Source organism: Pinus tabuliformis, chromosome 2_2, assembly GCF_031772625.1.
Source record: "Pinus tabuliformis cultivar Carrire ecotype Pingquan chromosome 2_2, CPIR1, whole genome shotgun sequence".
Classification (NCBI taxonomy): domain Eukaryota; kingdom Viridiplantae; phylum Streptophyta; class Pinopsida; order Pinales; family Pinaceae; genus Pinus; species Pinus tabuliformis.
Genome location: NC_142300.1, coordinates 410444282 through 410461499, shown reverse-complemented (window position 1 = coordinate 410461499; position 17218 = coordinate 410444282).

Genomic DNA, 17218 nt, shown 5'->3' with positions numbered 1-17218 from the left:
TAATGGAAATGTAGCTATTTAAGGAAATGAACAAGTAAACCATGAATCTATGCTAGCATACATGTACAAGAAAAAGAAGCCTTGGCTGCTAGGGTTGGGCACTAACCCAAGAGCTTCAGCCGTTTGAGTTAGCTCAGTGCTGGTTCAAAACAAAACTAATTTTTATTATCAAAACCATGGATTACATCAAAAACCGTCACAAGTCTTGCAACTCGAAAATAGAGTAGAGTTTTACAATCAAAAATCCAAATCCTATTGAGGTCCTAGGCCTCTCTACTTATACATATGAAGTCTCCAACGACTTCCTTAAAATTAGGGAGGCTTAGCTCCCAAACTTGAGATAAATTGATGCTTTGTCTTTCACTTGCTCGACTTCATTCTAGTCCTCATGATTTGGCTGTTTGCACTCTGAGCTGATGGAGGAATATTCGAATGGAGGGGTGGTAAATGAGGAGGCTTTACCTCCTATAATTCATCTCCCTTGTCCCATTCGATTTTTGACCAAGGTCTTCGCCAAAATTCCTTGATTTTAGCCTTTAATCCTGCATTAAATGCACATTAGACCACAAAGAAAAATATCCAACTCTAACTCATCTCATAAACAAAATATAATCAAAAGTATGCAATAAGTTGTGAGAATAGTTGGTTTGACTAAGCTAGGAGGTGGATTAAGGCCCATATAATTACCCAATGATGAGGCTCATCATCACCCCCCTACTGAAAGTGTTGCATATCCTCTAAGAAACTTAGTCAATGTCCATGTCCTTCATGGCTCTGGTATCCTCTTTGACATCCCATGCCTCTGCTGTGGTCTGTTCTTCTTTTTGATAGAAGCCTTCTTTCTTTTCTACTTCTTGTTGGGTAGCGCAAGCCTCGCGGAACAAGTATGGGGTGCGAAGCCCAGAATTTTGTGTAATATTGGGATAAAAGACTCTGCAGAAAGAACAGAGCGTGAACTATAGGAGGTTGAGTCAAAGGGTAGTCCACCCGAAAATAATGTAAAGAAATAGTAATTGAGTCGGCTTGCGGAGGGATCGCGGGACAAGGGAGAGTATAAATAGAGCATGGCTCTATGAGGGAAAGGTATTTCTTTTGAGGGATGAAAGGTAATGGGTTCTTAAAGAAGATAGTCTGAAAGCATATATAAGTCTAAGTTGAGGGGTGGGTAGTAGGTAGAGGCTCTGCAACTATGTGCGCAGAGGCTTGGAAAGTCCGCAGCTATGTGCGCGGACCCCTGCAGCTGAGTGCGTAGGGTGAATATGGATGTATTAGTGAAGATTGTTAATAAAGACAAGTTTACTTTGAATTCTGTGTTAAATGCGACTTTACTCTTTTATGATAAATGAATTGTTACGATCTATGCATTTCTATTATTGAATACTTGTGAACTGGGTTTATTCTTGATGCACGAAAGTAACCAAAAATAATAACAGTTTGCTTAAAAACTGCTCTAGCTAGATCAGAATAGTAATAATTGATCCAATATGTAATAGCACAATAAGGGTAACCAAATCTGCATAGCGCAAGGCTGTAGAATGGTGCACGAACCTCACAAACCACATCTAGACATCCCAAGGGCGTGGAAACCTAGTTCCAGTACCCTCCCCTGCTACCTCGAGTGAGACCTCAGTCCACGCTCAGCGGGCTGTTGCCAAAAGGGCCAGTAGCTGTGGGATTTGTCTGGCTAAATGACTCTTTCGAACCTTGGCAGGCTCCTATAAGCCAACAAATGGTTCCATCGTCGGGACCGAGATCTGCATAAGGGGTGTCTGATGTAAAGTGTGGAGATTCGATAGAAGAGGGCATCGAGAAATCAAAAGAGGCAAGAATGAACAAAGGTAGCTATGGCGAATGTGGTTCAATTACCAGTGTTCAAAGGAGTAGGAGGCGAGGACCTGGAGCAGTTTTGGTTTGTACTAACATTAGTATGGAACACGCAATAGGTTGCAGATGATAATATCAAGAAAGCCATCTTAGATAGCACACTACAGGATCACGCGCTAACTTGGTATATGAAGTATTCAAGCACTAACCCAACAGCAGGGATAGCGGACATCCATACTGAATTAAAAAAGGAGTTTAGCTAGCCTACGTCAGAAGCAAAGTCGGTTGTGGGATTCAAAGAAATCATGATGATGTCTGGCGAGACCCCGTGGGATTTGGATCAGAGGTTGAAAAGCACTATTCATGAGGCCAACATGACTTTGACGGATGCATAGCACCGCGCTTGGTTCATCGCATCACTAACGCCATATCTGAAGACGGCCTTGTCATAACAAAAGATCTCAACCCAAGTAGAAGTGTTATAGGCAGCAATGCGGCTGCACGAAACCTTGGTACAGGACCCAGGGTAAATCCAAGTGTACGTCCAAAATCTATGTTTAGAAATACAGAGGTTAAAACAAGACCAGACACCGCGCCTAGACGTTCGGGAAGAAGTATGGTGTATCAAGTGTAGGGGCCAAGGACACGATAAGGACCATTGTTCGGTCTCAATAAATTTTTTGGTAACAAGGGGGCCAACCCCCTTGCGACCAGAGGTACAGGCAAGACCAAGCACGATTACCCTGCTCTGGTGCACAATCTGTCAGGTAGGAGGGAAGCACAACACCGATATAACTAGACCCCCCAACAGCTCTTTTGCAACTTTTGTAGATCGGTGGGTCACAAAGAAAGGGATTGTTGTAGCTATTGAATGTTGATGGACCAGACACCAGCCTACAGAATGCAGACTGTGGGGCAAGGTAAGGATCCAGCTGCGGAGTTTGCGCGTGGTGGGTTCTTAGGACATGGTCAACGATGAGGCGGAATGGGACAAGGAAGGGGTCGTGGGCAGCTAAACTGTTACAACTGTGGGGGACAGGGACATTACGCGTGGAATTGTACCAATCCAACTCGAGTGTCATGCCCATATTATGAGTAATTCAATCATGAGCTGTGTCACATGGAATAAGTTGATCTTGCGGATAAGATAGACCTTCCCAGAATCTAAAGAAGACCTAATGACAAGCAAACCAACCAAACACTATCTTTCTCTAAATCTGCTTTGATTAACAATAGCAAACAAGTGTTTTTAGGGCCTACCTTAGGTCCAACGCAAGATTGTGGATGCCCTCGCTCCTTTGATCCAAATGAGCTCCTTTTTGCGAATCTGCAAACACAAACAAGGCAAACAAATTAAATAGCACCTGAAAAGCCAATTGCATAAAACATATTTAACATGAAAGTCAAGGAGTCCATGAAACAAATAACATGAGATACTTGTTGAGAAAAATGAGTTTGATTGTATTAATTCAAAAGAAGAAGAACTTTACAACCTTTGCCTTGACGATGTACAAGCTCCTCCTAACGTCCAGCAAGAAGTCTCCTCTACTTTGACAAGTTTCACTCACTCCCTAATGAAACCAAAAAGGTATGTGATATCTCCTCTTAGGCTTAACTAGGAAGTCTTGATTTCACCAGCATTTACCCTAAAAAATGTTCAACTTCTAACCTCCTCAGCAACCAGCCCAATGCCTGTATTTATAGTGCAATGGAGGGAGTGTTGGAAATAATACTGAGAGGGGGGGTGAATCAGTATTATCTAATTCTTTTAATCAATCTTCCTTATTTGTTCTTTGAATTATTTTGCATGTCAGTACCATAAAATAATGAGCATGAACAAGGAAAAACAGATAGTCACACCAAAGAACACAAGATGTAAGGTGGAAACCCAATGTGGGTGAAAACCACCTGCTGCAATATGTCTCTATCTTCTTTCAAATTAGAAACTTCTTTTACAATGGTTTTGTACTGGTGCAGTCCTTTACCAGTACGCAGGCTGCAACCTGCAGAGAGCTACAACTCTCTCTCTCTCTCTCGTTTTCTAGTCTCTCCTGGAAGGGAGCTACAACCCCCTACTTCTTTTCATAAAGCATCAATTGAACATCAAGTACATGAAAGTTACAGTTCACTACAGTTATCAGATCAGCAATAACAGAACTAACCCAGAACACCTTATCAACAGAAAAATTCAATCAACAGAACTTTTTAAGATAGGTACGCAGTTTTCCCTTCTGTGGCCTGCGTCGCTACGCAGTTCACCTTCTGCTTTCCTGCGTCTACCCGCAGAGATCCTTCTGCTGCACTGCGTGCCCACCCACTGTTCCTTGAACCGCGCTGCGTACTGTTACTGCAGGGACGCACCGAAAGATACTATCGCGCCGCGTACTGTTACTGCAGGGACGCACCCAAAGACATTATCGTTCCGCGTACTTTTACTATGCGGACGCACCTGAACCTTAGTCGCTCTGCGTACCCACACAGCTCTCCTTCTTCTGCTCTGCATACCGACGCAGGTATCCTTCTTCTGCTCTGCGTACTGACGCAGATCACCTGTTTCTGCACTGCGTCTCGACGCAGATCTCCCATTTCTGCACTGCGTACCCACGCAGCTCTTTTGTTAAACACCTGCGTCCTTCTGATTAGGGCCGAATAGGCAGTCCACCAGAGTGGCACAGTTGCTCAGATCTGATCATGCGCTCGAGAGATCACCCTTCACAGATTCGCCTTCAACTTCCCTTTCATATAGATCAAGCTTTTAAGACCATAACCCAATATTTCAGATCTAAAGATATTCCATTGCAAAAGATGCTTAGCCAAGTGATCTCCTTTGCTTTATATAGGCAAGCTCCTCCTAAAATCATGGAACAATACCACGAGCCGACACCATAATAACCCAAAACCGTCGGCTAAATACCAAGAGTAAAACATAAGAAACCCCACGTGTGCTTTTCTCTGCCTTGAAATGTGTGCACTGGGGGGACGCACCTCCTGAATGGCTGGCCTGCGTATCTGGACGCGGTCCCTGCATGGTGTACCTGCGGGTACGCACCTTATGATCTGATTTCCTGCGTACTCTTTATTTTCAACAAAATGAGGGCCTTGCCACGGGAGTTTCCATCAAGTACAACATATAGCCATACCAGAAACATAATGCCAACAATCTCCCCCTTTGGACTTGATGGCAACCTCACAAACCTCAGCTTCATTCTCCCCCTTTGACATCAAGGGCAAAGGGGTATGCTCCCCCTACGATCATGCTCCCCCTGAAAATGAACCAGATCTGCAGCAAAGAACCATAGTCCACCATGAAAGAGATAGAGACATATTGCAGCTACTTCCAAGATCTCCTTCTACCCATCCTCCATAATGCCAACAATGCATTATATGCTCCCCCTGAACCTGTACCATCAATCAGAAAAGGTTCAACAATAAGATGATGCATCAACAACCCCCAGCTTTTGCCTGAGGTATTCAAAAGTGTCCCTGGGCAATGGTTTGGTGAGAATATCAGCAACTTGTTCCTTAGAAGGAACATACTCCAACTTGACCTTTTGTTCAAGTACTTGCTCCCAGAGAAAATGGTACTTGATTGGTATGTGCTTGGTTTTTGAATGCATAACCGGATTCTTTGAGATGCTGATTGCACTTGTGTTATCACATAAGATGGGGATAGGTGGTGTACAAGTGATTTGAAAATCCTGCAAAGTCTGCATCATCCAAAGGAGTTGAGTGCAACAAGATGCAGCAGCAACATATTCCGCTTCAGCTGTAGACAAGGCAATCGAACTCTGTTTCTTGCTGAACCAAGATACCAGTCTGGAACCCATAAAGAACGCACCACCACTTGTGCTTTTCCTGTCATCCACGCTTCCGGCCCAATCTGCATCTGTATAAGCATGAAGTGTAAGATCTGTATCTCTAGGATACCATAAGCCATAATTTTGAGTCCCTTGAAGATATTTGAAAATTCTCTTCACTGCCTGAAGATGAGTCTCCTTCGGATTTGCCTGAAATCTTCCAACTATTCCAACTGCATGCATGATGTCCGGTCGGGTACCTGTCAAATAAAGTAAACTTCCAATCATAGATCTGTAGGTTGGTTGATGTACTGCTGCAGATTCATCATTTGCACTGAGGCTACATCCTGTGACCATGGGTGTACATACTGGTTTTGCATCTTCCATACCATATTTCTTCAAAATCTGTTTGAGATACTTGGTTTGAGATAAAAAGATTCCTCCTTCTTTTTGTTGGATTTGCAAACCAAGGAAATATGTCAGTTCTCCTAACAAAGACATTTCAAATTCTTTCTGCATGACCGAGGCAAAGCTTTGACTCATAGCTTCTTCATTGCTCCCAAAAATAATGTCGTCTACATACACAACAAGTATTAGCAATTTGTCATTTTCAACTTTTATATAAAGATTGCTATCTGCTGATCCTTTTGAAAAACCTTGTTGATGAAGGTATTTGTCCAAACGGTAGTACCAAGCCCTTGGAGCTTGTTTGAGACCATAGAGAGCCTTTTTCAATCTGCATACAAGTTTTGGATCATTTCCAAGAATGAACCCATCTGGCTGTTCAATGTATACTTCTTCTTCCAGGTCTCCATTCAGAAAGGCTGATTTCACGTCCATTTGAAATACTTTGAAGTTTTGAAAACTTGAGAGAGCAAGGAACATTCAGATGGCCTCAAGTCTTGCAACAGGAGCAAAGGTTTCTTCAAAGTCTATTCCTTCTTGCTGCGCATACCCTTTACAAACAAGTCTGGCTTTGTTTCTAATTACTTCTCCATTTTCATTCAATTTGTTTTTAAAGACCCATTTTGTTCCGATAACATTCTTATCCTTTGGTCTAGGAACCAGCTCCCAAGTGTTGTTCTTTTCGATTTGCTCAAGTTCTTCATCCATTGCTTTCACCCAACATTCATCTTTGCATGCTTCTTTCACATTTTGTGGTTCAGTAGAGGAGAGTAATGCCAAATAGCTTGAAGCTTCTGCGACTGTTCTTCTTGTTTGTACACCTGCTTCTTTCTGCCCCATAATCTGAGATTCTGGATGATTCTTTTGAACATATCTGGATGGAGTCTTTTCTTCTATTCTTGTTTGCTCTTCTGGTTCTTCTTGAGGTTCTTCTTGAGATTCTTCTTCTTCATTATTCTGTCGTTGGGGGTAGCCTTCATCTTCTTCTTCATGATGTACTTGCCTAGGAATGTATCCCTTCTCATCAACCACTACATCAATGCTGTCAACAATTCTGCCAAGTCTTTTATTGTAGCATTTGTATGCTTTGCTATGTGGAGAGTAACCAAGAAGAATGCCTTCATCTGCTCTAGGTTCAAGTTTGCCAAGCTGCTCATCAGTATTCTTGATATAGCATTTGCTCCCAAAGATTTTGAAGTGCTTTACCGAAGGAGTCTTACCACTCCAGAGCTCATGAGGAGTTTGAGTGTTGTTCACCCGGACATTTGTTTTGTTGAGAATAACAACCGCAGCATGTGCAGCTTCACCCCAGAAAGTTGCGGGAGTTCCTGATTCATCAAGCATAGCACGAGCCATTTGTTGGACTGTTCTGTTCATTCTTTCCACAACTCCATTTTGCTGAGGAGTTCTAGCTGTAGAGAATTCTCTTCTTATCCCATGTTCTTCACAGAAATCGAAAAATTCATTTGAGGTAAACTCCCCACCTCTGTCGGATCTGAGGCACTTAATTTTGTGACCTGATTCATTTTCAACCAAGGCTTTGAAGGATTTGAATTTTTCGAATGCTTCATCTTTGTGCTTCATAAGTCCTAGCCAGACAAACCTGGAGAAATCGTCAATGAATAATATCAAGTATTCTTCTCCTCTAGGTGTTCTTTTCCTGAATGGACCGCATGTATCTGTATGAACTAGCTCAAGAGGCATGCTAGCTGATCCTTCCTTCTCTGGGAAGTTAGTTCTGGTTTGTTTTCCAAACTGACATGATTTGCATATGGTGTTGTCAGGAATTTTGATATCTGGAAGATCACAAACTGCCTGATATTTGCATGCTTTCCTTATTTGTGAAAAGCTTAGATGCCCAACCTCCGATGCCATAACCAGTGCTCATCATCCTTGCTCAGATAGCATTGTTGTTGTCCTTCTTCAAATATGTACAGATTATTTGGAGTTCTTTTGCCTTTGATCACTGTTTTACCTGTATCAAGATCACGAACAAGACATCCATTTGATCTGAATATAACCTCGGTTCTTTGATCACACATCTGGCTGACACTTAGAAGATTATGCTTCAATCCATCAACATACAAAACATTTCCAGCCTTGACCTTTTCTTTTAACTGAGCAATGCCTTTTCCTTTTATAGTTGCAGGAGTATCATTTCCAAAAGAGACTTTCTTTCCCTTTTCTAGAGCAGAATAAGACTCGAGTTTTTCTTTATCACCTGTCATATGCTTCGAACATCCACTGTCAATGTACCATAGATTTTCCTGTCCCTCTGCATAAAATGCTATCCCACATCTTTCTGTTTGAGGTTCCTTTATTCTCCATGTTTTGGTGCTTGAGGCTTGTTCCTTTTTCTGCTGAAACTTGCTCCTGCATTCAGAGTCTTCATGACCAAAGTTATTGCAAATAGGACATTCAACTTCATTTTCAAGAACCGAAAAGTTGTTATAGGTCCTTTTTGTAATCCCTGTCATACTTCTTTGCTTTTGAGCTTCTCTAGTCATGATCGTTTTATATGCAACACATTGAGCTGCTTTGTGACCAAAGTTATGGCAAGAAAAACATTGTCCATTGAAGAAACTTCTGCGGTTATTGAATCTACCAGCCAACTGATTGTAGTTTCTATTTTCATCTATTCTTGAACCAAATTGAGAAGATTTTACCTGTGGCTGGTTGTAGCTTTTGTTCATCTTTAAGATGGATTGCCCTTGATAGTTTATGTTTGTAATTCGTTCCTGCTTTACCTGTTGATCTTCATTGTTCTTTTGCTCATTTCTTCTTGCTGCATCAAGATAACTTTTTGAGGTGGATGCTTGAGAAGTTTCTCCATTATAGCCCAGACCTGTCTTGTTTAGAGGAGACCGCTGCACATTGATAATCTCATCCAAAGTTTCAGATCCTTTGACAAACTTGAGATTAATAGCTTTTGTTTTCTCAATCTCTTTTCTAAGACCAACAATTTCACCTTCTAGTTTTTCAAGATGTTTTTCCTTTTCATCAATTTGAAATTGTAGAGTATCAATGATCATGTTCTTTTCTTCTATACATCTCTTGAGTCTAGTAATTTCATCATAAAGGTTATCCACATCTACAGCATCCATATAATCATCATCTTCAAATGCCATTAACAACTTATATTCATTACCTTGTTCATCTTCATCACTGTTTGATAGACCATCACTATCTTCATGAGTGTAGTAGCTTTTCTTATTTGTGTTCTGTTTCTTGTTCCATCTAGCAGGTTCCTTTCCTTTATCCTTATAAGGACATTTTGCAGCATAATGACCTACTCTTCCACAAGCAAAGCATTTAAAAGGTAACTTACCTCTGAACCTTCCAGAACCCCTTTGAAGATTTCTGACAAAATTTGATTCTTCTTCCTCTTCTTCGTGGCTTGCTTCATAATAATCTCCTTTGCCTGATGCCTTGAAAGCAGCTTCTCTTCTGTCTGATGGACCTCCCTTTCTCATTTCATAAGCAGTTAGAATTCCATGTAGCTGAGACATAGTAAGAATTCGTAGATTTTCCTTTTCTTCTATTGCAGATACTTTAGATTCAAACTTGGGGGACAGTGATCTTAGGACCTTTTCAACCACAATAGCCTCTTTTATTTCTTCACCCAAATTTTTCATACAATTAACAACCTCATCTACCCAAAGAAAATAGTTAGCCACACTTTCATCATTATACATTTTGAGAGTCTCATACTGAATTCTGAGAGTTTGAAGTTTAGCACGCTTTACCTGTTTGTCACCTTCATAACTCGTAACAATTTTGTCCCATATCTCTTTTGCGGATTTATAGTGCATTACCTTCATGAATTCTGATTGAGATATACATCCTAATAGAGTACTGACTGCTTTTGCATTTGTTTCATACTTCTTTTTCTCGGCTGCATCTGTAGGAGTAGCTGAAGGAAAAGCATAGCCTGTCTCTACGATGTCCCAAACTTCTGTACCAAGAGATTGAAGATAGGCAGTAACTCTTACCTTCCAATAATTGAAGTTTGTCCCATCAAAAACCGGTGGCCTGATTGATGCTTCTCTCTCGTAGTTGCTCATGATGAACGATCTACCTTCAAGCGATCAAGCTTCTCTGAAGGACCTGCTCTGATACCAATTGTTGGAAATAATACTGAGAGGGGGGGTGAATCAGTATTATCTAATTCTTTTAATCAATCTTCCTTATTTGTTCTTTGAATTATTTTGCATGTCAGTACCATAAAATAATGAGCATGAACAAGGAAAAACAGATAGTCACACCAAAGAACACAAGATGTAAGGTGGAAACCCAATGTGGGTGAAAACCACCTGCTGCAATATGTCTCTATCTTCTTTCAAATTAGAAACTTCTTTTACAATGGTTTTGTACTGGTGCAGTCCTTTACCAGTACGCAGGCTGCAACCTGCAGAGAGCTACAACTCTCTCTCTCTCTCGTTTTCCAGTCTCTCCTGGAAGGGAGCTACAACCCCCTACTTCTTTTCATAAAGCATCAATTGAACATCAAGTACATGAAAGTTACAGTTCACTACAGTTATCAGATCAGCAATAACAAAACTAACCCAGAACACCTTATCAACAGAAAAATTCAATCAACAGAACTTTTTAAGACAGGTACGCAGTTTTCCCTTCTGTGGCCTGCGTCGCTACGCAGTTCACCTTCTGCTTTCCTGCGTCTACCCGCAGAGATCCTTCTGCCGCACTGCGTGCCCACGCATTGTTCCTTGAACCGCGCTGCGTACTGTTACTGCAGGGACGCACCCAAAGATACTATCACGCCGCGTACTGTTACTGCAGGGACGCACCCAAAGACATTATCGCGCCGCGTACTTTTACTATGCGGACGCACCTGAACCTTAGTCGCTCTGCGTACCCACGCAGCTCTCCTTCTTCTGCTCTGCGTACCGATGCAGGTATCCTTCTTCTGCTCTGCGTACCGACGCAGATCACCTGTTTCTGCACTGCGTCCCGACGCAGATCTCCCGTTTCTGCACTGCGTACCCACACAGCTCTTCTGTTAAACACCTGCGTCCTTCTGATTAGGGCTGAATAGGCAGTCCACCAGAGTGGCACAGTTGCTCAGATCTGATCATGGGCTCGAGAGATCACCCTTCACAGATTCACCTTCAACTTCCCTTTCATATAGATCAAGCTTTTAAGACCATAACCCAATATTTCAGATCTAAAGATATTCCATTGCAAAAGATGCTTAGCCAAGTGATCTCCTTTGCTTTATATAGGCAAGCTCCTCCTAAAATCATGGAACAATACCACGAGCCGACACCATAATAACCCAAAACCGTCGGCTAAATACCAAGAGTAAAACATAAGAAACCCCACGTGTGCTTTTCTCTGCCTTGAAATGTGTGCACTGGGGGGACGCACCTCCTGAATGGCTGGCCTGCGTATCTGGACGCGGTCCCTGCATGGTGTACCTGCGGGTACGCACCTTATGATCTGATTTCCTGCGTACATCTTTATTTTCAACAAAATGAGGGCCTTGCCACGGGAGTTGCCATCAAGTACAACATATAGCCATACCAGAAACATAATGCCAACAGGGAGGTTACTGGGTCCTCCTTCAAAGGGATAAAGTCCTCCTTCAAAGGGATAGCTCCTCTCATCAAGGGATTAGCTCCTTCTCTTTTGGGATGCATGAACCACCTCAGAGTGAACAATCCACGTCAAAATTCCTTCTAGAAACCTCTAGAATTAACCCAAAGTGAGTTTTTTAAGATAAAACTTGCGCCTTTTGACTTTCACAGGGGTCCGCACCTACACCGTTAGGGACAGAGCGGGCAGGTCCGCAGTTTTTGTACATAGAAGGTGCGAGACCGCAAGTGACAGTGAGAGAAAGTGCGGAACCAGAGTTACATTGATTTTTAATGTCTTTCTCTCATTTCCAAAGCTTGATTTGAAGAGCTGAGGTCTGAGACTTGCTTAGGAGGACAGTACAAGTGATGATAGACCCATACTGACTGCAAATAATCATGGTGACAATATTTTTGTGTAACAGATTGCCCCCTAAAGTGCGAAGTCTGTAGTAGATGAGGATTTCTTATCATTTAGGAAGAGTGAAGTACTTTATCATTTCGAGGATCATCTTGTGGAGAGCCCAGTAGGAACCTGTAAAAACATTCAATGCAAGATATATATATGAGATCATATCATCGCTGAGGTAGGCATTCCCATACTCAGATCAAAACTGACTAGAAAACTAACTACTGCTCTGATACAGGAATGATCTTGTAAAACATCACAAGTATAGACTCATGTGGACACAGTATGGACACAGCCATCTGTTTATGAATAGTCCATTATATAATGAATACAAAATTCCTCGCAGCCTGGATCGTGGAAACTAGATCCAGGGTCTTCATTTCTACTTCCCGAAACAGTACGATTCTATCCATGCGAATGAATGTGTTGATGTCGAACATGGTAGAAACCACTTGATTACCAGTCAATGATGTAAACTGTTAACAAGTGTGAGAGAAACCACCAGTGATGTCAATGGCTCTCAAAGTACCCAGTACAATCCATGAGATGTGAATAAATGTGTTGATGTCGAACATGTCATGGAATCCTTTGATCGAAAGTCAATGATGTAAACTGTTGTCAAAGGCGAGAAACATACCATTGAGGCATGCAGATCTCAAGGTACTGACGATTTCTAGATCATCTTCCTAGATAATGAGCTGATGTCGATAGAAAGCAATCCGTCGTAGGCAAGCCCACAACAAAAAATCATAGATCAAGTTGAAGAATTTTAGTTGCAAGGACTGACTCAGGGATGGTCAAGATGGATGACAGATATTTTGCAGATGAATGGCTTATTGGCAGTGACCTCTTGAACACATAACGACACGACAGATGGTTTGGTGACAATTGACCCAAAGTTAATACCCAGAAACCGGCTGAAGACTTTCAATGTGGTTTGATCAACTATTAGGCAAAGGATTTCCCAACCCAGGTGAATGAAAGTGTCGTGTTCAAGAGTGGTTACAAAGTATGACAAACAGACTCATTTTTCTCTCTTTTCCCCCACCATTTCTGGCAAGTACCTCTTTATTTTTGACAAGCTTGAGGAGGATAACATTTGCTTGATTATAAGCTCATCCTTTGGATGAGTTCAACTTAGTTTAAATTCGAACCCTAAGAAGGAGTGGTTCGTTCCTGTTTGTAATTGAACAGGTCCTTTACTGTGAAATTTTAACGAGTCCAGTATAGGAGAAACTCGGCGTTTTTCAATTTTAGAGAGTCTGAAAAAACTTAAGAAGACTCCAGGTTGACCTTTTTCGTAAATTTGTGTCTCCCAAGCCCGAAAAAGTATAAAATAATACTTGAGAGAACCGCTTGATCTTTTACGACCAAGGAGTACTTTTCATTATTAGTGCCCTTGACCCGAAAAAGTAAAAAAGCGATCAACGACACGTCGTTTTATAACCAATATCTTATTTGAAACGACAAAAATCTGGCAATCTTTTCATGTTTTTACGGTCGGAAAAGATCTGTAAGTGGACCGTCTTTTAATTCCGTTTTAACGAGTTTAAAAGAAACACTCGGCAATCTTTTCATATTTTAGGAGTCAGAAAAGAGCTTAAAGGTGACTCTACATGTTTTTTCGTCGAAAATGATAGATTTTGCCTGAATAATCCTTTATTCTGCACAAAAACACAAACATTACTCATACCTGTTTGAAATAGATAAAAATGTCGCAAAAATACCTTTTCAAAGTGAAACATAAACAAATTTGCAATTTATTTACTCAAAAAACTTATAAAAAGGGCCTTTGTCAATTCATTTTTACCGTTTGAGTTTGGGTGAGAAAATAGTGCTTTTGCTCAGAAAACTTCCCGTGAAGATTGCAGAAAATCCAACCATCGGAATCGAACGCCGTCTTCTCCAGGTAATCCACATCATCCTACTCTTCATTTTTAACTGTTTAAATTTTTTTTTTAGTCATTTATTTCATTTTTGGGAGGGTTTTTAGGCACAAAACCCGCGTGCGGGGGCCCGCAGGTTTACCATTGCGGGCCTGCGGACCCAGACTTTTTCTCCATTGGGAAAAAGCTCGGGGTCTGCACCTTCCATGTAGACAAAGTGCGGTCCCACGCACTGTGTCTAACCCAGAGGGTGCGGTCCCCGTCGCAAGGGTTTTTAACCCAAAAATTCTAAAAAATGGACCACACAAAATAATTTCTAGCAATTTAATTTGTCTTTATACTTGATGCAGAGAGTACATCATGCTAGATTGGCGTGAACGAGAGCATGAGGATGTGGATGCTGCCACATGGAATCATCAGCCTTCACTTGATGCTTTGAGGGCGTGCGGCTTGTACAAATTCTGGGCCATTCCTGGCAGGAGGGCTCAGGTGGATTTCTTACAGTCGCTGGTTGACAGATGGAGCGTACAGGACCAGTGCTTCTTCATTGGTGGCCACCAGCTCGAAATCGAGCTGGCGGACATATATTTATTGACTGGTTTGCCTAAGAGAGGTGAAGACTTGACTCTGTTTGGGGCTAGGGCAGGTGGCCAATCTGTTGATAGCCTCAGGCTAGAGTACTGCAACAGCCAGGCTAGAGACAAAGGGATAGACATAAAGACCATATCCCATCCTGAACTCATGGTGATTGCGTTTACTGTCACCAGACTTTGCGAAGCTGCCGCATTACATATTGCCACCGGATCCCAGATGTGTATGGCAGTTGATTGCTTTCGAGGCACCATCTTCAACTGGTGCGATGCTGTGTTGGCCAATGTGAAAGGCCAACTGACCAAGGCCAAGAACGGATGACTAAAGACCTTTGGTTATGGGGCTTTGGTTGTGAGTTTTGGCCTGGAGAGGGTTCCTATGCTGATCCCACAACACCTTACCGTTGGAGCTGGGCTTCCTCGAGAGCCCAAACTGATGCGATGGGTCGCAGTTATGGCCCGTCACCTGGACGGGAGGACAGAGGTTGCTCGATTCAAACCTGAGTATTTCCAATGGCTGGAAAACCAGGTCTTTTCTATTCAGGACTTCCCTTACTCTAGGCTAGATTTTCATGGTGACCCAGACATGGTTCTTCCACCAGGAGAGCAGTGGGATGAGTCAGGTAAAATCCTTTTCAACATTTTTCCTATTTTAATTTTTTTTTTTTTTTTTATTTATTTTTCATTGTCTCAAAATTGATAGCAAAAGTTTCAAATGCAGATGTGGGTCCACAGTGACCAGCCACTTTCCGGCCTTTTGAGAGGAAGCAACCAGTTGCACCCGTGCCAGCCCCACAGGACGAATCAATAGAGGTTTTGGCCGAGTTGGAGGGTCATCTCGAGCGCTTAACAGGAGATATTCCCGAGACCACTATAGATGACATTCCTCGTCGACTTCAGCGCTATGTGATTGGAGTCCCGGGACCTTTTAGGAGGTTCCTTTGCAAGGTGGCCCGTGCAGTGGTTTCTTATAGAGATCATCACCAGTGATAGGATGATCGCCTATTGTGGGCACATATGACATTTTTGTTTTTTGTACTTATCATTTTTGCCGATCATAAGGTGTTTTTCAACCTATGATCGAAGACGATGTATTTTTTGACACACTCCTATATATATATATATATATATCACTATTACCGGCTTATCTTGTAAATCATGTTATGGAATGGTTTTAATATTACATGTATGATTATTGCAAATGTCTATTTAACATTCGAGAAGCAATTGCATCTGCTAATGTATTAAAAGATCTTGGAATATGTTGATATTCAATGTAATCAAATTCACATTCCAAGAGACGCACCCTCAAAAATAATCTTAATAACACTAGATTTCTAATGGCATACACTCTATTAAGCTGTAATACAACGAGTTCAAAATCTAACCTCACTATCAAACTCCGAATCCCAAATGAAATAGATTCAGATAATAACTCAATCACTGCACTATACTTGGCAATGTTGTTTGTTGTTTGATCGAGCTTACCCCATGCATAGATACTAACTCGTCAAAGGGCGAATAGATAACCCAAGCTGCGGAAGAGATGTTCCGTGTATTACGACAAGCACCATCAGCGAAACCAATGTATGTTTGGAGAGGCATCGACATCTGCAATATCAAGAGTAAAACCAAGATAAGCAAGAATAATGACGAAAAAACACTCTCTAAGCTAAGCACATTGTTTAAACTAAAACACACCAGCTAGAAAGAAAAACTATCCTAACTAAAAATCTCCATACCCATCCTTTAAGCATAATACCTCTTCAAGTAAAGACCATTTCTGGGTTTACCCAAAGAGTCCCCGTCAAAATCTACCAATTCATAGGCCCCTTTTGCTAGCTTTTGCTTGACAACATAGGGACCATGCCACATAGGAACGAATTTTCCAGCGCCTAATTTATCATTAGCTTGATCGTAAACTAAGACTAGATCTCCTTCCGAAAAATTTCGAGGGGTCACATTTCGATCATACTGAGCTTTCATGTGTTTTGCGTGAGTCTCGATCACCAATGCAGCATCACGTCGATTCTCATCTAATTGAGCCAAGTATAACAAACGCTTTTCCTCTTCAGAAGTGGCTGGAAGTAACTCGATGGCCATTTGCAGTGACGGGATTTCGCATTCAATGGGTAACACAGCTTCCAAACCATAGACTAGTTGGAAAGGAGTGAACCCTGTTGATGTTTTTACTGAAGTTCGGTATGCCCAAAGCGCTGAAAATAGCATGTTGTGCCAATTCGACCGATGAATCCTAATGATTGATCGGATCATGATAACTAAAATTTTGTTGATGGATTCAACCAGACCATTCGCTTGTGGATAATAAGGGGTTGAACTATCGGATGTAAACCAAGCTGGCCTGTAAGTTCGGTCATCATAACGTTTCGAAAATGACGCCCATGATCAGTGATTATCACTTGTGGGACACCAAACCTAGCAATTATATGATTGAACATGAAAATTGCAGCTGTCTTGCCATCTGCCTCAAATGTAGGCATCGCCTCGGCCCACTTAGTAAAATAATCTACCGCAAGGATGATATACGCATGCCCCCCGGCCGAGTGAGGGTTACATGTAATAAAATCGATACCTCATTTGGCAAAAGGACCAACGGAAATTATAGGGTGGAGAGGAGCAGGTGGAGCATGCATCTTTCGATAAAAAATTTGGCAGTTGTGGCATTTTCGGACCGCTGTAATACAATCTTTAA